This window comes from Pristiophorus japonicus, chromosome 7 (assembly GCF_044704955.1).
Source record: "Pristiophorus japonicus isolate sPriJap1 chromosome 7, sPriJap1.hap1, whole genome shotgun sequence".
Taxonomy (NCBI): Eukaryota; Metazoa; Chordata; class Chondrichthyes; family Pristiophoridae; genus Pristiophorus; species Pristiophorus japonicus.
Genome location: NC_091983.1, coordinates 215,042,426 through 215,070,393, shown reverse-complemented (window position 1 = coordinate 215,070,393; position 27,968 = coordinate 215,042,426). Strand labels below are relative to the sequence as shown.

The window sequence follows — 27,968 nt, the reverse complement described above, 5'->3', positions numbered from 1 at the left end:
CAAACCACCCTGCCCCCACCCTCCCACCATTGGTCTATCCTCCGAGCGACACTGCCTTCCCACACCCATTGGAAAAGGAACAGACTTTCGTACCGAATTGGCTTCATCTCGACTGTTGGCGAAACTGCCTTTCCCCCCCCCACCCCCAACCAGCCCATCTCCAGACATTTTTACAACTAATAAATAGTTCAAAAGAAAAAGAACAAACACACAATCTTGTTCAATGGACGTATGATTTTCCTGGAGATTAACCTTCAATTCTTGAGGACTCCAGGCCAATCGTGGAGGGTTGGCCACCTCTCACTTCAACCTGAGCCCCTTCTCAGTGTCCCCCTCCCTCTACTTTTGCCAAATGAAGCCTATTGAAGGGCCGAGATCGTGATCTTGGCCTTGTGCCTCTATGATCCACAGTGGAAGTTTTGCCACCTACGCTGAGCCCATATCGAGGGACTGCTGATTGATTTAGTAGGACGGAGACTAGAGACAACCTCACGACTCACGTTGCAGTTGTTGAATTATTGAATCCAGGGAACTGCTGACACTGAAATCAAAATAACCACACAGGCTGCAACGATTTTTGTCAATTCTCAGTTAAGCCACAACATTACGTATATCACCTTCCTGGAAGGGAGGGCGGGGAGGGGGGAGCGGATGGGGTTGGAGCGAGAGAGAAAAGAACCAGACCATGATCATTCTTACCACACACACACACACACACACACACACACACACACACACACACACACACACACACACACACACACATTGTTAAATACAGTCTGGAGTCTGAAGTGTGCTCATCTATCCTTCCAACTGAGCTAAAAACTAAAAGAGGAAAATCAGATGAGGAAGAGAGAAAAAAACGAGGCCTTGAACCCCAACAAAATGGAGAAGGGAGACAGTTTAATTGAACGGGAATACAAAACAAGCTAGCCCTTTAGTGACTTTCCTCCCGACAAGCAAAACTCTCTTTGGAGAACTCACCCCTCATGGCAATTGCTGCTAATAGTTGTTCTCACTCCTCTATGAGCCCCCTTCCCTCCCGACACCCGCAGACGGCCCCCCACCCCCCCACCCCTGGACGTGACCCAATTCCTTCAAAAAGGAGAGGATTGGAAAGCACTTTCAAGATAGAAGTATATTCGTTTTATACGGTGAAATGTTAATTTGTCTTACCTGTTCACAGACAGCTTGCATTTCCCTACCTATCACCTTGGGAGCACCATCACCACACGGACTGCAGCGGTTCAAAGAGAAAGCCCACCACTGTCTTGTCAGGGCAACTAGGGAATGGCCAATAAATATGGCCTTGCAACCAGAGAACAAATAGTAACATTTAGTGCCCTCCCCTCAACTCCTGGAAGCCCTACCCGTGTGACGAGCCACACTGATGGGGTCACCGGATGCACCAGTGCATGGCTGTAAAGCAAGACGGCAAGGGCGACATCTTTCCCAATTCATGCCGCCAGTCTAGACGCATCCGTTACAAAATAGGTTTATGGCCGGCACCCAGGATGAAAAAGGATATTGATCGATAGCAGTGCCACAAAGATACCCATTGATGGGGAAGTAGTCTACAATGAAAGAACATGCACACACACACCAAAAAGATAATAAGGACAGTCTGCAGCAGCCGTCAGGTCTGAAAATGGAGACATTGTAAATTTACCCAAATCTAATCAGATCACTTACGAAACCACTTTCTCGATAAACAGTGTTGGTTTAAGCACCGTCTTATTAACAACTGTGGCTTTACAGACACACAGATAGAATCCATTGGCAAATATTCATAAAATCTTTACAGAAAAAGATGTCCTGGGAAAGTGCTTAGCAAACGATCGCCAGCTGTAATGCACGAAAGATATAGCAGAGTCAAAATGGGACTTTCCAAGAATCCAGAGCTCGAGACAACACCCTTTTAACAACTCCTTTGGGTTTCATTTGTGCAAAATTAAGTAGCAAAGTATGAATAAACTTTAATTGGCTCCCATTAATACTGTACTTCAATTACCAGAACCCAATTAATATGTGCAAATGTATTTTCTTTCAAGGAGGCTCAGTTTATTTGATAGCTGCATGTCTGTGTAAACTCCACCTCATTCACACAAGGGCATGCATTGCATTAAATGTTGAAAGGTCAGTCTCCAGCTTTAGAGGATTGGTTGAAATCTTGCAGCATTGTTGGTTTTGATTTTGCCACGTGCAGAGTAGGGGCTGATGAGCACACCCACATTCACCAAATTGCTCAATTTCAATTCAGTGTCTGCCAATACGGAGGACATTTACAAGAATGAATGCATTATATTCATAAATTATTTTCATCCACAATTTAAAATTGTTTTTTTCTCAAATTTGTCTGCAGTAAGGCTTCTAGCAAGTGCAAAATGGGCTCGGAGAGGAGGCTGGGGCAATGTTGATGCTCATTGAGCTGTGAGGTTAGGGAAGCTGATGGTAGCTATTAGTTTGGAGAGGCTTTAAAAAAAATAGTAATTTGCAGTCTGTGGGCTGGCATTTATCATCCACCCTTAGTTACCCCGAGAGGGATGGTAGGTTTCCTTACCGAGAGGACAGTAGTGAATCAATTGGTTCCTTTTTTAAATGACAATCCTACAAGCTTTCATGGTTACTTTTACTGAAAGCAGCTTTTTATTTCCAGATTTAAAAAATACCTAAATTCCAATTTGCCGAACTGTGATCGTTACCTGAACTCTCATTTTCCAGGTTATTGGTCCAGAATATTAACCTATAGTCCTTATCACATGGTGATTCATTGCAATCTTTCAATGCCAATCACATCTTTAACAATGCAAATCAAGTCACCGTGCTGCACATTTTGTATGAAACTGTCAGGAACACACACACACACACCATACACATAACTTCCGACACAAGATTTTAGGGCACTGCTACCATCTTGAACAAAAACTGCTTCAGATCGAACCTTAAACCAGGTCGAATTCTCAATCCGAGCACAGTGCTTACAGCAGGGTGATATACAATAGAAATACAATAAAGTCAACTTGACTGCACACAATCATGATGTAGGTCAGGAGACAAAAAGAACAAAATTATACCCTTTCTTTTACCTCAGTCTCCCGGACACCACCGGTAAAGTGCTACTGAAACTTACACAACATCGGAGTACCACCTTTATAGCAGAGTCCTTCAGACTTTTCCCAAGTGATGTTTGTGGGGCGTTCACACAACTCAGTGCAATGGTTTCAGATTAACTCCATGTGTAGTCTTTTTCAATGGAATGCATCAATGCATCAGGAATGAAACCGGGCACCAGATGTGTGCAGTTCTGCTATGTGGCTCATATATCTGCACATCTTTGTTACAATAAATTCAAAAATGTTAATATATCCTTGTTGCATAATTTACAGAAAATATGGCAGAATTAGAAGACAAATTTCATCTTGAGGGCTGGATGATATATGAATCAATTGAAGTTGACTCTTATGATGCCTTTCGGCTTATGAAGCTATTGGATTTTTCTCCACTCAGAATTGAATTACAGTCTATTCCAGACGATCCACATTAGAGGATTATAATTTCATTTTAAGAGCCAATTCTGTTATCATGGTAGCAAAGAGGGTTTTCTTGGGACCTAAATGAGATTCAGATAATATGCAGCACAAGTATGTCATAATTAATTGTGCTTTGTTAAATTATTAGTACACTCAAAGCTTTGCAGTATTTAAACAAACCAACTCGAAGATCTACAGTTCACAACTCTGAGCAGCAATCTCATAAAACTTATGCTCCACCAAACACTGCGGTTCTAGGAAGCGATAAGTAATCTCAGCTCATTGAATTGGTTGGTGGAATTCCTCATGACTTTCATTTGGTAACATTTCATGGTTGTGAAGGCTTCAGCCTTGTCTTTTGCATTCATGTGCTGGGCTCCGCCATCGTTGAGGATGGGGATATTCATAGAGCCTCCTCCTCCCGTTAGTTGCTTATTTGTCTACCACCATTCACGACTGGATGTGGCAGGACTGCAGAGCTTTGATCTGATCTGCTGATTGTGAGATCGCTTAGCCCTCTCTATGGTATGCTGCTTCCATTTTTTAGCATGCATGTAGTCCTGTGTTGCAGCTTCCCAGGTTGGCACCTCATTTTTACGTACACCTAGTGCTGCTCCTGGCATGTTCTTCTGCATTCCTTATTGAACCAGGGTTGGTCCCATGACTTGATGGTAACAGTAGAGTGAGGGATATGCCGGGCTATGAGGTTAGTGATTGTGGTGGAATACAATTCTGCTGCTGCTGATGGCCCACAGCACCTCATGGATGCCTGGTTTTGAGTTTCTCGATCTGTCTGAATTTATCTCATTTAGCATAGTGGTAGTGCCACACAACACAATGAAGGGTATCCTCAGTGTGAAGATGGGACTTCGTCTCCATAACGACAGCGTGGTGGTCACTGCTACCAACACAGTCATGGACAGATACATCTGTGATAGGTAGATTGATGAGGACGAGGTCAAGTAGGTTTTTCCCTCATGTTGGTTCTCTCACCACCTGCTGCAGGCTCAGTCTGGCAGCTATGTCCTTCAGGACTCGGCCAGCTCAGTCAGTAGTGGTGCTACCGAGCCACTCTTGGTGATGGACACTGAAGTCCCCCACCCAACGTACATTCTGTGCCCTTGCTACCCTCAGTGCTTCATCCAAGTGGTGTTCAACATGGAGGAGTACTGAATCATCAACTGAGGGAGGTGGTAATGAGCAAGAGGTTTCCATGCCCATGCTCGACGTCATAGGGTCCAGAGTCAATGTTGAGGATTCCCAAGGTCACTCCTTCCCGACAATATACCACTGTGCCGTCTCCTCTGGTGGATCTGTTCTGCCGGTGGGACAGGACATACCAGGGATGGTGATGGAGGAATCTGGGACACTGGCTGAACGGGATGATTCTGTGAGTATGACCGTCAGGCTATTGCTTGACTAGTCTGTGGGACAGCTTTCCTAATTTTGGCACAAGTCCCCAGATGTTGGTGAGGAGGACTTTGCAGGGTTGACAGGGCTGGGTGTGTCGTTGTCGTGTCTGAAACCGATGCCGAGGTCGATGCTGGGTGGTGCGTCTGGTTTTATTCCTATGGTTTCTTGAAATACCTGTAGTTTTGTTACAACTGAATGGCCATTTCAGAGGGCAGTTAAGAGTCAACCACACTGCTGTGGATCTGGAGTCACATATCGGCCAGACCGGGTAAGGACAGCAGATTTCCTTCCCTAAAGAACATCAGTAACTTTACCAGTTTTACAGTTTGTATTTTTTTTTCAAATTCTCTAAACTGCCACGGTGGAATTTGAAGTTAAGTTCTCTGCTTTACTAGTCCAGTAACATAACCACTACACTACCGTACTCACTTGTGAAATGTAGTTTAAGCAGTGGAAACCCAGTTGCTGGCGGGTATGGGCTCCACAGCAGAATATCACCTCATAATTAACATCACTCAGATACCAGAAATAGTACTGCTGTGTTTAAGACGAAAACCTCACACTGCAGGAAAGGTGCGCAACTCAGTTTAGGACCAAAGCACATGAGTTCGGCACAGTAAAGGGAGCTTTGTACATGTCTGTGCTACATCTTGGCGACGAGTACTCGATCCTGCATGGCTGACAGAAGTGGACGAATGAAGCTGCTCACCATAACTAGCATCCTGTGACGCCCACCTTGATCAACTGAAAAATCCAAAACGTTTTATGGCTTTAATTTTTTTTTTTAAATCTTACATTTGTGAAATAAGTAATACATTCTCCAAAAAATTCAAAAGGTTGATAAGAGAATGGCCAAGGATCGTCTCTATCACCAACTGTGAATAATTTAACAAGCTTGGTGATATGGAGAGAAAACGGAGCTCTCAACCGCTGTCTGAAGCAAATCAAGCGACACCAAGCAGAGCATAAGATGGGTCAAATTCTGGTCTAGGCGCAAAAAGACTAATGGGGAATCTGGCCACAGGCCACGACACACACACACACACACACAATGCCCAGTTAGTCCCTCTGCATTTGAAGCACCATGAGGACCACCTATCTCGATCGGAGAGATTATCCAATAAAGGCCACTGTCCCCCAAGTGCTATATGCCAGGGGGTCAAAATAGCCCCCCTCCTTAAGCTTTATTACCGCCTCGAAGTGGCAGTAATGGAGCGGAGAGGCCTCACCAACCGGGGGCAGATGGATGGGCCAACCCGTCCAAAATTCCCTCCGAGCCGGGAGCAGTGGGAACGGGTATCCGCTCCGCCCGTGTTCCGGCCCCGTCAGGCACGTGCCAACCGCCCTCCCCCCCCCCCCGCACTGACCAGCAACGACCCTCTTACCGCCCCCAAAGGGAAATTGCCCCGAGGCAGCGGCCGCTGCCACCGGTTGGTGCCACCAACAGCTTTCCACGGCAGGAAGCAGTGTGTGGCTGGGAGGCACATCTGCCCTTAAAGGGGAGGGCGCAGTGTGGTCACATCCATTTTATTTTCATTGTCGGCCGATTCCGAGGTCAGCCCGACAATGGTGGCCACGGGTTTGGCCGAGCTGCCAACAGCCAGAAAGGGTCCAATTGAGGGTTATTTTAACCTAAAGTGAAATCGGGGGATGGAACAGCAGGGTGGGGCGGGTGATGGGGGGGATAAAACAGCTAGCCAATCCAAGCCCGGCAGTTTCCCCACCAGGCGGGTTCGGTTAAAATGACATGATCTCATTAAATGGCGGAGCAGGTTCGAGGGGCCGTATGGCCTACTCCTGCTCCTATTTCTATGTTCTTATGAACTGCGCATCAGTGTGGAGCAACTTTACATTGTGGGTATAAAACTCGCTGGCAAATCAGAATTAAACTACAAAGCAAGGGAGACGGTGCTAAATTCAGTAACTGAGCCCGACAGTTTGAAGAAACAGAGCGCGAGACCAGCAGTTGGGTTAAGTCCAGAACCAAGGTTTTAAAACATCCTGGATGGCGTTACTTTATTTTCTGTTCTTTCAGCTGTGGCTTTTGTGGGGCATTTCCACAAGATGGCTTTCATCATCTGTGGAAACTAGAGTTGGTAGGCAGGCCTCAATGCTGGATAGACACCCACATATATATTGCTTGTCCTTGTCCAGCCTGCATTGTTCCATGGAACACACAAGGATAACTTACTGTTTCTGTAATGTCTTCAAATGCTCTGATAATGACTCCACGAGGCAATGTATTGCACTTGAACTGTAGTGACCTTAGTTCATTTAATGTAACTCCAGAGTGCAGATCACACATGGTGGCCTGCCTTTTATACTCGGCCTGGCACACCTGTACAGGTAACCTACAAGTCTCCCACTGCAGTGCCCTCTGGTGGCACATCATGTGTGATAGTACAAGCAGTAAACATGTCTGAATACATGACAGTTTCAGATAAATGCTTTTTCCCCAACCCCCCCAAAGCAAATTTCCCTTTTTAAAAAACATTTTGCACACATGTTAAAAAAAAAGGTCAAACCCATTCGGCAATGAGCAAGAGTCCAAATGAGACTTTAGGGTTTCACAATCTGTTTTTAAAGTCTGACACAATTTTTTCCAAATTACGTAGAACATACAGCACAGAAACAGGCCATTCAGCCCAACAGGTGTTTATGCTCCACACAAGTCTCCTCCCACCCCTATTCATCTAACCCCATCAGCAGAACCTTCCATTCCTTTCTCCCTCGTGTGCATTGTCCTGAGGTCAGGAAAGGTGCTATAGAGAAGCAAGTTCCTGGTTTCTTTTGGCACCTTTCACGACTTCCCCTTAAATGCATCTATGCTATTCGCCTCAACTAGTCCCTGTGGCAGTGAGTTCCACGTTCTCACCACACTCTGGATAAAGGAGTTCATCTTTAATTTCCTATTGGATTTATTAGTGACTATCTTATATTTAAGATATAGGATAATTTTGGTCTCCCCCACAAGTGGAAACAGTTTCTCTTGCGTCTACATCTGAAAATACCACTGGTTACTATAGCAACCTTTGAGCGCAGAATTTGATTTGCAGCTTGAAAGAAATGTGCGACTTCAGTGATATCTGGAGCAAACATATTTTCATTCCTTCCCCGTTTGTGAATTCCAGGTTCTGATCAGAAGGCGTGTGCGAGATTAATTAACCAATCCCCACACAATGCCCTCAAACACAATCATTTTTATTTGGCTCTGTAAAAACTGGTTTAGATTGGGCGATGCAAAGCGCAATTAATGGGTTCATTTAAATGCATTTCTGCCGAAACACGTGATTCCATTTGCGCAAACGCCAACAGAATGCGACAGATGAAATCGGATCCGTTGTCAGTAAAAATTTACTAGGCCATTTCCTTCTTGTGTGCCCCATTTCCCTGCTAGTGTCGCCAATTGTTCAGGATTCCTGGAGCCTCCGGGAATTTGAGATTAATCTCTGGGCCACTGCTGCAAGCAACCCAGGAGAAAAATCATAGGGACTTTAAAAAAAGTGTTTTCCATTTTCTTTGAAAACTATTGTTTATTGGTGACAAAAATATTGGACGATATGGAAAAAGACGGAGAGTAAATCATTCAGTCGGGTGACCAAGAGTCTATTTGCTTTTTAATTGGCACCGGAAGGCGGTGCGGCGAGGAAGGATTTGTCAAGTGACCAATGGTGGGAGTGGAGGGGGGGGGGGCTGAAGGTGGGAGGTCATGTGATGAAACCCCCAGGAATATGTCCAATCAGAGTTGCCAACCCTATTCGCAGAATATATTCCCCCCCCCCCCACCACCCCTCCCAATAAGCATAAACATTTTAAAAACAAGTTTAAAAAATAAATATTGACACTGGATCACTTAATAAACCCATATTGATCCCAATACACTGACTGCAAATACAAATAAAACCCATCTTGGGAAGTTAACAGTTTTTAATTAGAACGAGTGTGATTTCAGCACTGATCTTAGCTCGAGATTTACAACACAACAACTTGCATTTATATAGTGCTTTTAACATCGGAAAACATCCCAAGGAGCTTCACAGTAGTGTATTCAGACAGAAATAGACATCGAACCAAAGGAGATGTTAGGAGGGGTGACTAAAAGCATTGATCAAAGAGGTAGGTTTTAAGGAAGGTCTTAAAGCAGGGAATTCCAGAGTTTATGATGGCAAAGGCTGAAGGAAAGGCTGCTAATGGTAGAATGAAGGGACTGGGGAACACAAGAGGCCAGAGTTGGAGGAAGGCACAGATCAGAGGGTTGTGGGGCTGGAGGAGATTACAGAAAGAGGGGGGCAAGGCCATGGAGGGATTTCAACATGAGGATGAGAATTTTGAAATCAAAGCGTAGGTGGACCGGATGCCAATGTCGGTCAGCGAGCAGAGAGGTGAGAAGCGAGCGAGACTTGGTGCGGGTCACATTTCAATCACAATAAAACCCTCAAATGCTTCACTTCTGTCACTTAGGATGTTAACTGACCTCTTGTATGATTAATACCTTGTACTGGCTCCCAGGTAATATTTATCCTGGTTTTTAATTTCTCAGCGATATACAACATGTGGTGTGAGATAGGACGAGGGAGTTTTAAGACAAGAGTACAGAAACTATGGCAGTGTAGCCAGATGACAATACAATGAGGAGAAGTTCACCGATCACATGTCAGCAGCAAGAGGCTGCAGGGGCGAAGTTAGAGCCCCAAGACGATCCAATCCCAATAACCGGCCGCTGCTGGCAACATTGGGCAGTCCAGACAGGCTGGCAACATTGGGCAGTCCAGACAGGCTGGCAACATTGGGCAGTCCAGACAGGCTGGCAACATTGGGCAGCCCAGACAGGCTGGCAACATTGGGCAGTCCAGACAGGCTGGCAACATTGGGCAGCCCAGACAGGCTGGCAACATTGATCAGTCCAGACAGGCTGACAACATTGGGCAGTCCAGACAGGCTGGCAGCATTGGGCAGCCCAGACAGGCTGGGCTCTTGGATTAACGGGTTCCATTTCTACTCGACTGGTCCGTTTGGATCTTCCCATCACCGCTGACATTTGGGGAGTGGGGTGGGGGGTGCGGGGGGGGGAACCTGTAACCCATGCAATTGGACAATTGGGGTCTATGACAGGATCCAGTCCCCAAACCAAACCTTTGCACGGGGCCCTCACCAGTCAAATACCACCTTTGGGAAGCTGCGTTGGAATGGAGATTGGGTTAGAGATACAGCGACAACTCTCCAGCCCCGATTCTCCGACCTATGCTCCCTTCAAGTGCGACTCCCCACAGGGACACATGGGAGTGATGAGTTGGCCCTACTGAGCTCATTGACACAGCTCTAAACTGTGCCACACAAAAGTCAAAAACATGGTTTAATGCCTTTGCACTGCAAGTCCCTTCCCCAACGTGCTCATACGGATCAAACATTTCTGGCACAGCAGCAATAAGCTGATTGTGCCAAATGCAAAACAATTCAGTTATGACAAAAATGGTCACCACCTCAACAATATCCATCCCCGCTAACGTGATTCTCAGCTACGAGGCATCAAGAGACCGTAAAGCCAACATCCACCTCTTATTTTAAACAGCAATTAAACCCGTATGACCCCGAAGTTTACCTGCTTTGTGAACATCCATTGCTTCCCCTGCTGTTGCCAACAAACAGACTGGCTCTGACCCAGAGATGTAATAGAAACACGTCTTTGAATAAACTGAATACAGATGTGGAGCAAAGACCTACAGATAGAAGCAGCTCTCAAATGTAAAAAATCATGACAATATTCAAGTTACCTCCATTACCTTAGCTCAGATTTTGGTACCACCAGCTACAGCTCCTAATTTGAATTCTCTCTCAATTCAATTTGAAACGATGCAACAAAAAAAAAGCTTGCTGGGCTATTTTATTTCAATTGCTTAATTCGCACTACTGCATAATTTTTTCAGCAAAAATATTAAAATTTAGACTACAACTTTAACTCTCTCCATGACTGCATCGATTAATCATAGATTGTAAAATTCCCATGTTTTAGACACTCAGAGCTGCAACTATTATTCTATACCTTGAACACCACCAATTAGCAAAGAGTTATTGGTTAATCAGCACATTTGTTTTTACAGTTGCAAAAATATGACCCGAACTTGGCAGTAGTGCTTTTGAGCAGCACAGATTAAGCAGAGGGCTATTTGACCCAAAACTGCAGTTTTCTGGGACAGTGGCAGAACAAGATGGACGTATGGTCCCCATCAGCCTCCTGAACATTCAGAAGCCAAGAAGTGCACAGGCACCTCGAGGAGTCTGTTTGACAGCGGCCGGTGATCACACTAGTTACGGTAACATCAGCCCGTCACAAAGCCGCATGTTAAAAGTGCCCAGGTGAATCTTTGGTCAGCTTAGAAACCTGGAAAACTGCACATGGAACACTGCTCCTGGGTGTGCTTCCCTACATCAGACCTGAACGTTTCAATTGACTCAGCATCCTTAACCTTTTGGAGAGGATGAGGCGGGGAGAGAGAGAGTTCCAGATTACCACCATCTTGTGTTTGAAAAAAAGTGCTTCCTGATTTTTCTCCTAATTAGCCTAGCTCTAATTTTAAGATTATGCAGTTTGTTCTGGATCAATAGAGTGAGACCAGTTTGTTCCCAATGATGAGTTGATAGATTACTGGATAATAAACACCACAGTATAATGCAATAAATAACACGGGGCAGGGGTGGGAGGTAAGTACCAGTTCTGTTGTCTTCTATACTGATGGACAAGGGTGGCACCATGTACAAAGCACCAAGGATGGCACCATGTAAGAAGCACTAACAAGGGTGGCACCATGTACGGAGCACTAAGGGTGGCACCATGTACGGAGCACTAACAAGGGTGGCACCATGTAAGAAGCACTAACAAGGGTGGCACCATGTACGGAGCACTAAGGGTGGCACCATGTATGGAGCACTAACAAGGGCGGCACCATGTAAGAAGCACTAACAAGGGTGGCACCATGTACGGAGCACTAAGGGTGGCACCATGTAAGGAGCACTAACAAGGGTGGCACCATGTAAGAAGCACTAAGGGTGGCACCATGTACGGAGCACTAACAAGGGTGGCACCATGTACGGAGCACTAACAAGGGTGGCACCATGTAAGAAGCACTAGCAAGGGTGGCACCATGTACGGAGCACTAACAAGGGTGGCACCATGTAAGAAGCACTAGCAAGGGTGGCACCATGTACGGAGCACTAACAAGGGTGGCACCATGTAAGAAGCACTAACAAGGGTGGCACCATGTACGGAGCACTAACAAGGGTGGCACCATGTAAGAAGCACTAACAAGGGTGGCACCATGTAAGAAGCACTAACAAGGGTGGCACCATGTAAGAAGCACTAACAAGGGTGGCACCATGTAAGAAGCACTAACAAGGGTGGCACCATGTACGAAGCACTAGCAAGGGTGGCACCATGTACGAAGCACTAACAAGGGTGGCACCATGTAAGAAGCACTAGCAAGGGTGGCACCATGTACGGAGCACTAACAAGGGTGGCACCATGTAAGAAGCACTAGCAAGGGTGGCACCATGTAAGAAGCACTAACAAGGGTGGCACCATGTACGGAGCACTAACAAGGGTGGCACCATGTAAGAAGCACTAACAAGGGTGGCACCATGTAAGAAGCACTAACAAGGGTGGCACCATGTAAGAAGCACTAACAAGGGTGGCACCATGTAAGAAGCACTAAGGGTGGCACCATGTAAGAAGCACTAGCAAGGGTGGCACCATGTACGAAGCACTAGCAAGGGTGGCACCATGTAAGAAGCACTAGTAAGGGTGGCACCATGTAAGAAGCACTAGCAAGGGTGGCACCATGTAAGAAGCACTAGCAAGGGTGGCACCATGTAAGAAGCACTAGCAAGGGTGGCACCATGTAAGAAGCACTAACAAGGGTGGCACCATGTAAGAAGCACTAAGGGTGGCACCATGTACGGAGCACTAACAAGGGTGGCACCATGTACGGAGCACTAACAAGGGTGGCACCATGTAAGAAGCACTAAGGGTGGCACCATGTACGGAGCACTAACAAGGGTGGCACCATGTACGGAGCACTAACAAGGGTGGCACCATGTACGGAGCACTAACAAGGGTGGCACCATGTAAGAAGCACTAAGGGTGGCACCATGTACGGAGCACTAACAAGGGTGGCACCATGTAAGAAGCACTAAGGGTGGCACCATGTACGGAGCACTAGCAAGGGTGGCACCATGTAAGAAGCACTAACAAGGGTGGCACCATGTAAGAAGCACTAACAAGGGTGGCACCATGTACGGAGCACTAACAAGGGTGGCACCATGTGCGGAGCACTAACAAGGGTGGCACCATGTAAGAAGCACTAACAAGGGTGGCACCGTGTACGGAGCACTAGCAAGGGTGGCACCATGTAAGAAGCACTAAGGGTGGCACCATGTACGGAGCACTAACAAGGGTGGCACCATGTAAGAAGCACTAAGAGTGGCACCATGTGCGGAGCACTAGCAAGGGTGGCACCATGTAAGAAGCACTAACAAGGGTGGCACCATGTACGGAGCACTAAGGGTGGCACCATGTACGGAGCACTAACAAGGGTGGCACCATGTAAGAAGCACTAAGAGTGGCACCATGTACGGAGCACTAACAAGGGTGGCACCATGTAAGAAGCACTAAGAGTGGCACCATGTACGGAGCACTAACAAGGGTGGCACCATGTAAGAAGCACTAAGAGTGGCACCATGTACGGAGCACTAACAAGGGTGGCACCATGTACGAAGCACTAACAAGGGTGGCACCATGTAAGATGCACTAAGGGTGGCACCAGGTACGGAGCACTAAGGGTGGCACCATGTACGGAGCACTAACAAGGGTGGCACCATGTAAGAAGCACTAAGGGTGGCACCGTGTACGGAGCACTAACAAGGGTGGCACCATGTACGGAGCACTAAGGGTGGCACCATGTACGGAGCACTAAGGGTGGCACCGTGTAAGAAGCACTAACAAGGGTGGCACCATGTAAGAAGCACCACCAAGGGTGGCACCAGGTACGGAGCACTAAGGGTGGCACCATGTAAGAAGCACTAACAAGGGTGGCACCAGGTACGGAGCACTAAGGGTGGCACCATGTAAGAAGCACTAACAAGGGTGGCACCATGTAAGAAGCACTAACAAGGGTGGCACCATGTACGGAGCACTAACAAGGGTGGCACCATGTAAGAAGCACTAACAAGGGTGGCACCATGTAAGAAGCACCACCAAGGGTGGCACCAGGTACGGAGCACTAAGGGTGGCACCATGTAAGAAGCACTAACAAGGGTGGCACCATGTAAGAAGCACCACCAAGGGTGGCACCAGGTACGGAGCACTAAGGGTGGCACCATGTAAGAAGCACTAACAAGGGTGGCACCAGGTACGGAGCACTAAGGGTGGCACCATGTAAGAAGCACTAACAAGGGTGGCACCATGTAAGAAGCACTAACAAGGGTGGCACCATGTACGGAGCACTAACAAGGGTGGCACCATGTAAGAAGCACTAACAAGGGTGGCACCATGTAAGAAGCACCACCAAGGGTGGCACCAGGTACGGAGCACTAAGGGTGGCACCATGTAAGAAGCACTAACAAGGGTGGCACCATGTAAGAAGCACTAACAAGGGTGGCACCATGTACGGAGCACTAACAAGGGTGGCACCATGTACGGAGCACTAACAAGGGTGGCACCATGTAAGAAGCACTAGCAAGGGTGGCACCATGTACGGAGCACTAACAAGGGTGGCACCATGTAAGAAGCACTAACAAGGGTGGCACCATGTACGGAGCACTAACAAGGGTGGCACCATGTAAGAAGCACTAACAAGGGTGGCACCATGTAAGAAGCACTAACAAGGGTGGCACCAGGTACGGAGCACTAAGGGTGGCACCATGTAAGAAGCACTAACAAGGGTGGCACCATGTAAGAAGCACCAAGGGTGGCACCAGGTACGGAGCACTAAGGGTGGCACCATGTAAGAAGCACTAACAAGGGTGGCACCATGTACGGAGCACTAACAAGGGTGGCACCATGTACGGAGCACTAACAAGGGTGGCACCATGTAAGAAGCACTAGCAAGGGTGGCACCATGTACGGAGCACTAACAAGGGTGGCACCATGTAAGAAGCACTAACAAGGGTGGCACCATGTACGGAGCACTAACAAGGGTGGCACCATGTAAGAAGCACTAACAAGGGTGGCACCATGTAAGAAGCACTAACAAGGGTGGCACCAGGTACGGAGCACTAAGGGTGGCACCATGTAAGAAGCACTAACAAGGGTGGCACCATGTAAGAAGCACCAAGGGTGGCACCAGGTACGGAGCACTAAGGGTGGCACCATGTAAGAAGCACTAACAAGGGTGGCACCATGTAAGAAGCACTAACAAGGGTGGCACCATGTACGGAGCACTAACAAGGGTGGCACCATGTAAGAAGCACTAGCAAGGGTGGCACCATGTACGGAGCACTAACAAGGGTGGCACCATGTAAGAAGCACTAACAAGGGTGGCACCATGTACGGAGCACTAACAAGGGTGGCACCATGTAAGAAGCACTAACAAGGGTGGCACCATGTAAGAAGCACTAACAAGGGTGGCACCATGTAAGAAGCACTAGCAAGGGTGGCACCATGTACGAAGCACTAACAAGGGTGGCACCATGTAAGAAGCACTAACAAGGGTGGCACCATGTAAGAAGCACTAAGGGTGGCACCATGTAAGAAGCACTAACAAGGGTGGCACCATGTAAGAAGCACTAAGGGTGGCACCATGTGCGGAGCACTAACAAGGGTGGCACCATGTAAGAAGCACTAGCAAGGGTGGCACCATGTAAGAAGCACTAAGGGTGGCACCATGTAAGAAGCACTAACAAGGGTGGCACCATGTAAGAAGCACTAAGGGTGGCACCATGTGCGGAGCACTAACAAGGGTGGCACCATGTGCGGAGCACTAGCAAGGGTGGCACCATGTAAGAAGCACTAGTAAGGGTGGCACCATGTAAGAAGCACTAGCAAGGGTGGCACCATGTAAGAAGCACTAGCAAGGGTGGCACCGTGTAAGAAGCACTAGCAAGGGTGGCACCATGTAAGAAGCACTAACAAGGGTGGCACCATGTACGGAGCACTAACAAGGGTGGCACCATGTACGGAGCACTAACAAGGGTGGCACCGTGTAAGAAGCACTAAGGGTGGCACTATGTACGGAGCACTAACAAGGGTGGCACCATGTAAGAAGCACTAAGAGTGGCACCATGTACGGAGCACTAACAAGGGTGGCACCATGTAAGAAGTACTAAGGGTGGCACCATGTACGGAGCACTAACAAGGGTGGCACCATGTAAGAAGCACTAAGGGTGGCACCATGTACGGAGCACTAACAAGGGTGGCACCATGTAAGAAGCACTAAGGGTGGCACCATGTACGGAGCACTAGCAAGGGTGGCACCATGTAAGAAGCACTAACAAGGGTGGCACCATGTAAGAAGCACTAACAAGGGTGGCACCATGTACGGAGCACTAACAAGGGTGGCACCATGTGCGGAGCACTAACAAGGGTGGCACCATGTAAGAAGCACTAACAAGGGTGGCACCGTGTACGGAGCACTAGCAAGGGTGGCACCATGTAAGAAGCACTAACAAGGGTGGCACCGTGTACGGAGCACTAGCAAGGGTGGCACCATGTAAGAAGCACTAAGGGTGGCACCATGTACGGAGCACTAACAAGGGTGGCACCATGTAAGATGCACTAAGGGTGGCACCAGGTACGGAGCACTAAGGGTGGCACCATGTATGGAGCACTAACAAGGGTGGCACCATGTACGGAGCACTAACAAGGGTGGCACCATGTAAGAAGCACTAAGGGTGGCACCGTGTACGGAGCACTAACAAGGGTGGCACCATGTACGGAGCACTAAGGGTGGCACCATGTACGGAGCACTAAGGGTGGCACCGTGTAAGAAGCACTAACAAGGGTGGCACCATGTAAGAAGCACCACCAAGGGTGGCACCAGGTACGGAGCACTAAGGGTGGCACCATGTAAGAAGCACTAACAAGGGTGGCACCATGTAAGAAGCACCACCAAGGGTGGCACCAGGTACGGAGCACTAAGGGTGGCACCATGTAAGAAGCACTAACAAGGGTGGCACCATGTAAGAAGCACTAACAAGGGTGGCACCATGTAAGAAGCACCACCAAGGGTGGCACCAGGTACGGAGCACTAAGGGTGGCACCATGTACGGAGCACTAACAAGGGTGGCACCATGTACGGAGCACTAACAAGGGTGGCACCATGTACGGAGCACTAACAAGGGTGGCACCATGTACGGAGCGGAGAGTAGACAAGTAATGTTCCCTCCCTACACCAAAGGCTGGAAACCCAACAAAAAGTGAAAGGACACTTTCACACCTTTTACTGATTTTCTGGGACTGAGGCTAATTGTAAGCTGTTACACACACATTCACACCCAGTACAATAAGGCTCAACAAGTCCAGAATTAAAGCTTGACTTACTGAACAGTTGAGATAAGAATGTTAAATTAATGACTGTAGTGGATACGATGGACTCAACACCCAATTTAGGAGCCAACTCTGTGGCTGCATCAACAACTGGGGCTGGATCAAAAATTGAAGATTAAATATTTATTGGGGCCAACAGCAAAGTCCGGGGTCTCGGTGTTTCACAACTGTTCTGTAGGTTGTGTGGAGGGGGTGGGGGGGGGGGGGTAAGTTCAGGATGTTGATGATTCGACAATGATAATGCCACTGACTGCTAAAGGAAGGAGGTCATCTCTCCCTTGTTGGAGATGATCATCTTCTTGCACATATGTGGCGCTAATGTTACTTGCTATCAGCTCAAGCCCGGATGTTGGCCAGATCTTGCTGCATGTGGGCATGGACTGCTTCATTGGCTGAGGAGTTGCAAATGGAACTGAACACTGTGCAGTCATCAGTGAACATCTCCACTTCTGACCTTATGATGGAGGGAAGTTCATTGGTGAAGCAGCTGAGGATGGTTGGGCCTAGGACACTGCCCGACGAACTCCTGCAGCTATGCCCTGGGGCTGAGATGATTCACCTCAGACAACCACAACCATTTTCCTTTGTGCCTGGTATGACTCCAGCCACTGGAGAGTGTTCCCCCTTGACCTCAGTTTTACTAGGGCTCTTGGTGTTACACTTGTTTGAATACTGTCTGGATGTCAAAGGCACTCTTACCACAACCTCGGAGCAGAGTGGTCCTGGCAGAAACCAAACTGCGCATCGGTGAGCAGATTATTGGCGAGTATGTGCTGCTTGATAACACTTGACTACTCCTTCCATCACTGTGCTGATTGAGAGTAGGCGGATAGATCAGTAATTAGCCTTCCACTCTTCCACATTGTCAGGTAGATGCCAGTGCTGTAGCTGCACTGAAACAGCTTGGCTAGAAGCACAGCTAGTTCTGTAGCACAAGTCTTCAGCACGACAGCCGGGATGTTATCGGGGCCCATAGCCTTTGCTGTATCCAGTGCGCTCAGCTCTTTAACATTATGCAGAATGAATTGAATTGACTGAAGACTGGCTTCCGTGATGATGGGGAACTCAGGAGGAGGCAGAGATGGAACATCCACTTGGCCATGGTGAGACCAAAAAGGGTTTATATATTTAATTTGGTGTGTAATATATACAGCATCTCGAACAAAGGAAGGAATTTTTATTCAAACTATTTTGAGCACTGCAGTTAATCCTCTTCATTGCACAAGCAGAAAATGACAACCACCTGTGTTACTGTTGAAACAACTCTCAAAATACTCTGTTGCTATGAGAGATATTTGCAGCACAGCAAATCATTCTGATGTGCACTCACCAAATGCTGCAAACCCAGATATCCGTGTCTGTGCCCACATCTTGTTATTTTCCTGTAATTTGAGCAGCAACGCCCCACTCATTGCAAGAGACAAACTCCGCAAACGAGGAGCTATCGCCCAATCGGCCGGGCTCTTTACACTCACCATTTTAAGGAGACATCCATCGGTCCACTGGCTCTTAACAGCAGTGCAGCACTACGCATTAGTGTGACATGCTTACTTACATTTCCAATGAGATCCAGGTACTATCGGTGTCGCCAAACTGTCCAGTCACACGTACCCGACAAGATTATGCTATACGATCAGAAGTATATTGATTTCGCACAAACAACCATACTCGGTTTAGATGTTTTAGAAACATAGAAACATAGAAAATAGGTGCAGGAGTAGGCCATTCGGCCCTTCTAGCCTGCACCGCCATTCAATGAGTTCATGGCTGAACATTCAACTTCAGTACCCCATTCCTGCTTTCTCGCCATACCCCTTGATCCCCCTAGCAATAGAAACATAGAAAATAGGTGTTTTAAAAACGACCATCATCCGAACCCTGTGAAAGGGCACAATACAAGTATGTATGCAAATTTATTGTGCCCTCGCACAAAATCGGCGCTTGGCCCAAAAGCACAGAGCTGATCCATAATCGGATACTGTATAGCAATACAAATAGCATGTTTCATAACATCACAAGGTAGAACCATACGAAGAATGTTGTTAGTTCTCACCCTTCCAGACACCATCTTCCCATAAAAACATCTAGGGATTTCTTAAATGACTCTAGTGTCCTGACCTCAAGCACCCGACAACCTGTTCCGGCCACTCATCACCCCTCTTGCTCCGCACATAAATATATTTTTTCTGGCATACAGCAAGACTTTTATTTAAACAAATGGCAAACTCGTACAAGGTCAAATGACGAATGTAGCGCAAGCAAGTCATATTTCAAGCAAAGACGTAACAACGATCTCCCGTCCCAGACCGACCTCTCTGTCAGTGGCCTCACTATTGTTAATGTGCACTTTGATGATCCAGCACAGATGTGAGAGAATTAAACAGGTTTGAATCGAAGAGGTCAGGTTAGCTGCACATAACCCATAATGAGGAAATAATAGAACATGTGTAGCATGTAGGGTTTGAATGTATTGGTGCAACGTGATTGAGAATGCTATATCCAGAAGCACATCAGCAAACAGAGCTTAATACTGAAGCTCAGTCATGTGCTAGAATCATAACTCAGGCCTACAATGCACAACTGTCGAGACACATAACTCACTTTAACACAGACAATCCTATTTCCCTGCAGAACAGTAGGTTCTGTTCTGTTCTGTACCTAACTCCAATTAAGTGTATTGGATACTGGGTTGTCAGACCATTTACAGAATGCGAGACTAAGCTTTCATTGTGTGTGATGGACAGCAGCAGCTCGTAAACCAACAATGAACAGAAGTGATCAGAAGAACCAGACTGATGAATTAGTCAACTCGATGTTGAGGCTTCATTGGCAGATGTTATTTCGGAATGATGGAGCCCCAGTTATGACCAGCAAAACGAGATTGTGAATGTTCCTGATCCACCTAGCCTGTCGATATGGAGAACTGTAGACATTACAGATCTAGTTCGTGTTTTATCTTATTGCACCAAGACTACATTCCCCATAACCTATCCTGCACCAGGTCCTGTTTGCTCTTCACAACTGTCCGCACTGATCTACAATGCCTCCCAGTCGTTCAATGCCTCAAATTTAAAATTCTCCATGGCCTCATTCCTCCCTATCTCTAACCACCTACAGCCCTACAATCCCCCAAAAAACTTGCTGCTTTCCAGGCTCCAGCCTCTCGTGCATAGCCCCCTTCCCTTGACACAACCGTTGGAGGCTGCATTTTCAGCTGCCTGGGCTCCATGCCCTCAAATTTGCTCCTCGAGCAACTATGACCCACCGCCTCTCTCTCTCCTCCTTTAAGGCTCTTAATACCCACCACTTTGATCAAGCTCTTAGTCACTATTATTAATAGTACTTTCTTTGGTTCTGCATCCATTCCCCCTGTCCCATGCCTCAGTGCAGCACCTACATTTTTCTATGTTAAAGGTCCAAATGAATGCAACTCATTGTTGGACAGTGGGACAGACCTTTGTTCATCTGTTTAGGCCTGAAATAGTAAAAAGTGTTGGTAGAGCTCTTTGACTTCTGTAATCAGGTTCTTTGGTTTACAGGCTTTAAACGTCATGGTAACCCATCCACTGCAGAAACCTTCCATGCAACAACAAATACACAGCCACGTCTTTGGCACAAACCAAGTTTTACACTGCATGGCATTCTATATTAGCTAAACACAGGACGATAAGGTCAAGATGAAGGGCCAAATAAAGGAGAGCAATTTGCATTTATATTTCATAAGCAACCTGGGCTGTGAGCAAATGTCAGTGCACGAATGCCGTGAAGCAGAAAGTATTCTCCAAATCTAGTAGAAGAGGGAGAGTAAAAACAAGAACTATGAGCAATGCAGAAATAGTTTCAGTGCTTTCCCCCTCATTCATAGACTGCCGAATAAAACTGCCAACAAGTCTAATTACCATCAGGAGATTAGCTCTTTGCTACAGAAACAACATCGAATCCAATACAAACTTGCTTCGATTCACTCAGAACTTGCTGTTTGTGGATGCTTGTTGTGCGCAAATCGGCTGCTGCGTTTCGTACGTTACAACAGTTACGACATTTCGAGATAAGATTATGAGGAGGCTTGACAAGGTGGATGCAGAGAGGATGTTGCCACTGATAGGGGAGACTAGAATTAGAGGGCACAGTCTTAGAATAAGGGGCTACCCATTTAAAACTGAGATGAGGAGGAATTTCTTTTCTCAGATGATTGTAAATCTGTGGAATTCGCTGCCTCAGAGAGCTGTGGAAGCTGGGTCATTGAATAAATTTAAGACAGAGATAGACAGTTTCTTAACCGATAAGGGTATAAAGGGTTATGGGGAACGGGCAGGGAAGTGGGCTTGAGTCCATGATCGGATCAGCCGTGATCGTATTAAATGGTGGAGCAGGCTTGAAGGGCCATATGGCCTACTTCTGCTCCTATTTCTTATGTTCTTATGTTATGAAAGTACTTCATTGGCTGTAAAGTGCTTTGAGGCACCCCGAGGTCATGAAAGGCACTATATAAATGCAAGTTCTTTCTTTATATTTTCGCTTTTTACTGCCTGCCTGCAGAAAACCTGGGCAGCAAATCAGTAATAGGCCAAGTGACAGGCAGGTTTGCATCACTACAAAAATTACTTGCCCCACAAGAGTGATTGCAAAAGGCAATCCAGCTATTTTTCACCTCCTCGCCCTCCATCCCTAATCTAAAATGATTGCTCGTGCACCATATTCCACTGTCATCTTTTATCATTCCCTCATCCCTGTTGCAGTCACACTCTTCTACAGCCCAAATTGTTTCCAACAGACCCCCTATTAATCTATCACCCCTTAGTCATGTTGGGTTTCAGTGAAGCTAATGACCGCACACTGGCTCCTTTTAAATAAAGACTATGCTCAGTTCAATTACACAGCGGTGAACACCGACTGACCTCAAGGGTCTGAAGAACTATTCTTCTCTGTATATGATGGGCTTAACCAGTGGTTGGTTCGATTAAAACTTGCATAAGTCACAAATCACAAACACTGTTCTGACTCTTATTTTAACAAAATAATCTGTGCATAATACCGTAGGTATTCCCAATGGTTAGAAGACATAGGCAGCTTTTCATAGTTGCTAAGCAATAATTAAAAAAAATAAGGGCTATATTAGAGCAGGATCTTCTACAATCTCCTACAAGATATCATATCCCTTCAGAATTAAAGTTATTTTTTTAAGGAGATAGGCTTCTTCTACATTAAACTCAATGTAAAACATTGATAGTTCTGTAATAAATTACAACTAGAGGTTTGGAGCAGTACAGGGAGGTTAACCCGTGAATAATTTTTTTTTTTATAAAGTGCAAGGCAGACAGCATCAGTCTAATGGACCCGTTTCAATCAATAAGTCAGCTTTTGCATTAGTGAAAATGGGCCATAGGCTTCAAAATTGGACATTGCGAGATTTCTTTTAAACACCACCTAAATTAGCGCTTAACCATTTGACATTTTCCTATAGTTTAGGTTCCCTACACCATACATCTGGCAATAGGCGGGGGTTTGATGTATGTCAAGACCCCACTCATTCTAGTTGGGAGCAGTCACTTAGAAGCCAGGGTGGTGCCCTACTCTACAACTTCAACATGTAGTGCCTTTAACATAGAAAAACACCGAGAGGCAAACAGAGGCGGAATCGGACACACTGGACACCGAGTCAGAGAAGGAGATATTTGGATGGGTGACCAAAAGCTGGGTCAAACAGGTGGGTTTTAAGGAAAATCTTGAAAGTGGAGAGCGAGGTGGAAAGGCTCAGAGTTAAGGATCAGTGAATTCCAAAGCCCAGGCAGCTTGAAGGCATGGCCATCGATAGTGGGGCAAAGGGGGGAAATGCAAAAAAGGCCAAGGCGGAGGAATAGAGCGCTCCAGGAGCCGGGGGGGGGGGGGGTGGAAGAGGTCAAAAGAGGGACAGAGATACGAAGGGGCAAGGCCATGAAGGGACACAAGGCTGAGAATTTTTAACCGGAAGCATTGGGAAACCAATGTCGGTCAGCGATCACTGGGGTGATAGGTGGGCGGAGTGTCAGGTAAGTAAGCAGCGAAGCTATGCTCAGCCTCATCAGACGATACAACTGAAAGCCAGCAGAGCACAAGTCCATCTCCAATCTCTTTAAAGTGCATCAGATTAGCAAATTGATCGCTTTACTCCAAGTATACTGAACAGACTTACTTCACTGGGGTCATTTGGACAGCTTTGATCCCATGGATGCTGGTTGCTATCGCGTCGTACCTTGTCCAAGCAACTATGCTTCATGCGCAAATGTAGACAGCATGTATTGCCAGGTGATTCATGCATAGTTTGCGGCACAAATTAGCACAGTCTTGTCCTTCCCGAGCAAAGTATCGCTGCGTAGTGACGAGCAGCAGAAACCTGGCTGATTTTCCTTTGCCCAACTTGGAACTGTAGTGCTTCTACTATCCCAACTAAGTCCCTCTAGATAATCCTGCACGAATAATAAGGGCACTCTGTGTCCTTGCTGCCTCAGTGCCTCCTCCAAGTGGTGTTCAACATGAAACTGCACTGATTCATGAGACTACATACCATTGTGCCCCCACCTCTGGTGGGTCTACCCTGCTGGTGGGACATGACATACCAGGGAACAGTGATGGAATAGTCTGGGCTATTAGCTTAAAGTAGGAATATATTGAGCTGTTGCTTGAATAGTCGGTAGGACGTTGGATCAAAAATTGACTGAGGCAGGAAGCAAAGGGTAATGGTCGATGGGTATTTTGTGACTGGAAGGCAGGACTCAGTATTAGGTCCCTTGCTTTTTGTGGTATATATCAATCAATGATTTGAACTTGAATGTAGGGGGTAGGATTAAGTTTACAGATGATACAAAAATTGGCTGTGTGGTTGATAATTAAGAAAGCAAGAAGAAATCAATGGACTGATCAGGTGGGCGGAACAGTGGCAAATGGAATTTAATCCGGAGAAGTGTGAGGTAATGCATTTGGGGAGGGCTAACAAGGCAAGGGAATACACATTACATCGTAGGACATTGAGAAGTGTAGAGGAACAGAGGGACCTTGGAGTGCAGGTCCACAGATCCCTGAAGGTAGCAGGACAGGTAGATAAGGTGGTTAAGAAGGCATATGCCTTGGTTAATAAAGGCATACTTGCCTTTATTAACCAAGGCATAGAATATAAGAACGGAGGGGTGGGGGGCATGCTTGAACTGTATAAAACACTGGTTAGGTCACAGCTAGAGTACTGCGTGCATTTCTGGTCACCACATTACAGGAAAGATGTGATTGCACTGGTGACTGCACATAGGAGATTTACGAAGATGTTGCCAAGACTGGAGAATTTTAGCTATGAGGAAAGATTGGATAGGCTGGGTTTGATTTCCTTGGAACAGAGGAGGCTGAGGGGAGACCCTATTGAGGTGTATAGTATTGACCTTATTGAGGAGTTTAGAAGGATGAGAGGGGATCTCATAGAAACTTATAACATTCTGATGGGACTGGACAGGTTAGATGCGGGAAGAATGTTCCCAATGATGGGGAAGTCCAGAACCAGGGGACACAATCTTAGGATAAGGGGTAGGCCATTTAGGACGGAGATGAGGAGAAACTTCTTCACTCAGAGAGTTGTTAACCTGTGGAATTCCCTACCGCAGAAAGTTGTTGATGCCAGTTCATTGGATATATTCAAGAGGGAGCTAGATATGGCCCTTACGGCTAAAGGGATCAAGGGGTATGGCGAGAAAGCAGGAAAGGGGTACTGAGGGAATGATCAGCCATGATCTTATTGAATGGTGGTGCAGGCTCGAAGGGCCGAATCGCCTACTCCTGCACCTATTTTCTATGTTTCTATAAAAACACAGTGTAAAAAATGTGATCAGGAAAGAGGTCCATAGGTTATAGTGGATAAAACTGTGAGCACAGTGCATATCTGCAGTAAAGGAATATCTACACTTGGGCATCATTTGTTTGAACAGTTTTACCTATACAAATTTTCAAATGTAAAAAGTTACATGTGTGTCAGATCCATGTCTTATCCACAGAGTTATCTCAAATGCCATCCTTCTATTGTGCTTGTTGTTGTGATAGAGGCCTTCTATTCCCCTCAACACAAGATTTGCATATATAGAAAAGGCAATGATTAAGTAACCAAAGCTTTGAGTTCTGTACATAACAGTGACCAACGAGAAAACCCAGCACTCAGTCTGAATGTTATGTAGCATAATAGATTGATGAAAGGATTAGCTCATTTACTGAGCCTACTTCAGGCCAGAATTTATGATATGACCCAATTATTGATTTGTTCTGATGTTATGTTGGGCAAGGATGGGTAGTGACCAAGACACACAGTACACCAGTCCTTCTGGCCAAGAGTCAATTTGCTCCAAATCTGAGGCAGCTTTCTGCTTCATACGTGCACCAGGTGTCAGGATATTGCGGAATTAGTCGATGCTGTAATTGTTGATGTGTTCATATGAAATCCCTTTGTCCATTATTTTAACAAAGGCAATAAATGGGTCAACACACAAACACATTTCGATGTCCGTTAGTAATACAGGTTGGACCTCCCTTATTCGGAACTCTCAGGACCTGGCCTGTTCCAAATTAGAGATATTTCCGGATATGGGGAGGTCACGTGCAACATCCCCTTATCCGGAAATATACTTCATTCGGAACAGGCCAGGTTCCAAGGGTTCCGGATAAGGGGAGGTCACGTATTCTCAACGGTTTACAAACCGAGCTGCCTGCGGGCACTGAAGTGTCGGCTCCGAAGTTGGGTAAATTTCTTTTTCATTGATATTTTTCACCGGCCGTGTTGTGCGCATGCACCACCCAGCGGCCGGGAATGGTTCCAAACGAGGGGTGGTTCCAGAAATGAGGAGGTCCGGTTTAGGGCGGTTCAACCTGTACTATATTACATTGGACAATTTTAACCCCATGATTTTACCTCACTACAAAATACGGGTTAAAAACTTGTAACGTGCAGATCTGACTATATTCAAAGACTTGCAACCGCATAACCTTCCAGTTGTCACACTTGCTTCCTGTGCCATGAATTTGGCATACTTCCGTTGACCCTCTCCCACCTCTAATAAGTAATGCCAGTCTTGTGTAATGTATTAACAAGCTAAAATATCCATATTTAGCAGCATTCTCACCTTACAGTCCTTCTAACCACTAGGTGCATCCAATTTCATAGAAAACATAGAAACATAGAAAATAGGTGCAGGAGTAGGCCATTCAGTCCTTTGAGCCTGCAACGCCATTCAATGAGTTCATGGCTGAACATGCAACTTCAGTACCCCATTCCTGCTTTCTCACCATACTCCTTGATCGCCCTAGTAGTAAGGACTACATCTAACTCCTTTTTGAATATATTTAGTGAATTGGCCTCAACAACTTTGTGGTGGAGAATTCCACAGGTTCACCACTCTCTGGGTGAAGAAGTTTTTTCTCATCTATCAGCTGCCTTCATTACAAATTCTTAACCCATTTGCTCAGTCCAATAACTTGGAAAGTATTTTCTGTTGAATTATAAATATTTCCATTCAACTTTTTAAACTTCTTTCCAATGAAAATATTTATTTTCTATCCCCAGCATTAAAATCTTTTTTCTCTCTGCCTGGTTTAAAAATAAAAATGATGTGGCCCCAATGAAAGAGAAATATTTTTCTTTTTAATCTAGAACTATGCATAAAGCTCTAAAATGACCACCATTAATTATATTAAAGTGCACGCGGCAGTTTTATATATACAAGCTCTTCTATTTGCTGGAAAATTAAAATGGAAAAATATGAAGTACATCAAAATACCAGTAGTTTAATCAATCATGCTCATATAGAGAAACTGCTACCACCGTCAAAGATCAACATCCTTACCTGTTCTGTACTTGGAACACAACAACATAAGAATTAGGAGCAGTAGTAGGCAATTCGGCCCCTCATGCCTGCTCCTGTAAGAATAAAAGTGTTTATTAATGATAACATTGATTCTGTGTATGTATAAATGTTAAAAGTGTAGATTATACAGAAAGGCTGCAGTTACAACAAAATGGAAGCTCGCAGGCTTCCAGCATGGCCTGTTTGTGTAGTGTGGAAAGCCATTAAACCTAATCAAGGGATGCTGGGTCCTCCAGACAGACACATGTGAGGATGGCCTGGAACTGCCCTGGAACCAAGGTCCAATCCGGAGGCTTTCGGAGGAACAATGGACTTAAGGGATACAAAGACCCAAAGCACAGACTGCGCTCTCTCTCTCCTCTCCTGGACACACGGCAAAATGCCTGCTCAAAGACCAGCCAAAATAGCAGGCTGTGTGTTCATCCAGCCAGCCAGAGGGAAGTAAAGTATAGCGCTTTTTATTATATCATTGTATCTCTGTTGTAACTAAGGCAGATCTGTAGGGTAACTACGGCTGTTGATAGATGTGCATGTGTGCGTTTTTAATAACCTGTTCCGAATTGTTTTAAAAGGATCGTCTCGCTGTCAATTTAATGCCAGAGATTCAGAAATCTTACACGC

At 46.1% G+C, this 27,968-nt stretch overlaps 1 protein-coding gene across 6 annotated transcripts in view; it reads right to left on the bottom strand.

Annotated features, from left to right (window-relative positions):
• Nucleotides 1-27,968, bottom strand: part of LOC139267447 (tyrosine-protein kinase Fyn) — a 348,021-nt gene that overhangs the window by 134,366 nt on the left and 185,687 nt on the right. Inside the window, exon 3 of one of the 6 annotated variants that reach the window (XM_070885781.1) lies at nucleotides 27,327-27,400. The exons of the other annotated variants lie outside the window; for them this stretch is intronic. The gene's annotated coding sequence lies outside the window, so the exon portion shown is untranslated. The remainder of the gene's footprint in view (nucleotides 1-27,326; nucleotides 27,401-27,968) is intronic. 6 annotated transcript variants of the gene reach the window in all.